The following is a 1,900-nucleotide window of genomic DNA, read 5'->3' as shown; positions in this document are numbered from 1 at the left end:
AATGTTCTATGTGTTGGTCATCCCTTTATAAAATTTTGTAAGGAATATTTTGTTTAAAAAAAAAAAAAAGACGTACGTTTAGATACAATTTCCCATTTTTCCCTAGGTATGGTGACTGAAGGGATGACCCTTAAGACAGCCTGTATTTTATGCCCAGTGTTGAGTTCTACTGCTCAGAAAGGATTCCTTTCAAAATATTACTACTCACTGACAACGTACTTGGTCACCCAAGAGCTCTGATAGAAATGTACAAGGAGATGAATGTTGTTTTCATGCCTGATAACACACTATCTATTCTGCAGCCCATAGTTCAAGGAGTAATTTTGTTTTGTTTTGTTTTGCTTTGCTTTGCTTTTTGAGACAGAGCCTCAAGCTGTTGCCCCAGGTAGAGTGCTGTGGCATCACAGCTCACAGCAACCTCCAACTCCTGGGCTTAAGCAATTCTCTTGCCTCTTGCCTCTTGCCTCAGACTCCCAAGTAGCTGGGACTACAGTTGCCTGCCTCAATGCCCAGCTATTTTTTGGTTGTAGTTTCATTGTTGTTTGGCAGGCCCGGGCTGGGTTGGAACCTGTCAGCTCTGGCATATGTGGCTGGTACCTTAGTCGCTTGAGCTACAGGCGCTGAGCTGTAATTTTGATTTTTAAGTCATATTTTTAAGAAACACATTTGATAAGGCTATAGTTGTCAGAGGTTAGTGATTCTCCTCATGGATCTGGGCAAGGTAAATTAAAAACCTCCTGAAAAGTGTTTACCATTTTAGATTTCATTAAGAATAATCAAGAGGCTGGGTACAGTGGCTTATACCAATAATTCTAGCACTTTGGAAGGCTGAGGTGGGTAGATTGTTTGAGCTCAAGAGTTTGTTTTTTTTTTTTTGTAGAGACAGAGTCTCACTTTATGGCCCTCGGTAGAGTGCCGTGGCATCACACAGCTCACAGCAACCTCCAGCTTCTGGGCTTAAGCGATTCTCATGCCTCAGCCTCCCGAGTAGCTGGGACTACAGGTGCCCGCCACAGGACCCAGCTATTTTGTTGTTGCAGTTTGGCCATGGCTGGGTTTGAACCCGCCACCCTCGGCATATGGGGCCAGCGCCCTACTCACTGAGCCACAGGCGCCGCCCAAGCTCAAGAGTTTGATACCAGCCTGTGCAAGAGTGAGACCCCATCTGTACTAAAGATAGAAAATTTAGCCGAGTGTGACGGCAGGTGCCTATAGTCCCAGCTACTTTGAAAGGCTGAGGCAAAAGGATTGCTCAAGCCCAAGAGTTTGAGGTTGTCTGTGAGCCATGACGCTATAGCACTCTACTGAGGGCAACAAAGTGAGACTCTGTCTCAAAAAAAAAAAAATCAAGGGAAGTCAAAATATCAACATTAATAGGAGATTGGAAGAATTTGATTCCAGCTCTCATGGATGACTTTTAGGGGTAGAAGACTTCAGAGAAGGAAGTAATGTAGGTGTGGGGGAAATATCAAGAGAACCAGAATTAGAAGTGGAGCCTGGGCAGTGCCTATGGCTCAGTGGGTAGGGTGCTGGCCCCATATACTGAGGGTGGAAGGTTCAAACCCGGCCCTGGCCAGCTAAAACAGCAGTGGCAACTGCAACAAAAATAGCCGGGCATTGTGGCGAGTGCCTGTGGTCCCAGCAACTTGGGAGGCTGAGGCAAGGGAATCGCCCTAGTCCAAGAGCCACGGCAATCTACGGAGGGCAACAAAGTGAGACTCTGTCTCTAAAAAAAAAAACAAAAATAAAAACAAACAAAAAAAGAAGTGGAGTCTGAAGATGTGACTGCATTGTTGCTGTCACATGATAAAATGTTTAAGGGTGACAGGTTGTTTTTATGGATGGGAAGAAGAACAACAACAACAAAAAATGGTTTCTTGAGATGAAATCTATGCCTGGT

Source organism: Nycticebus coucang, chromosome 6 (assembly GCF_027406575.1).
Source record: "Nycticebus coucang isolate mNycCou1 chromosome 6, mNycCou1.pri, whole genome shotgun sequence".
Lineage (NCBI taxonomy): Eukaryota > Metazoa > Chordata > Mammalia > Primates > Lorisidae > Nycticebus > Nycticebus coucang.
This window is presented reverse-complemented; position numbering follows the sequence as displayed.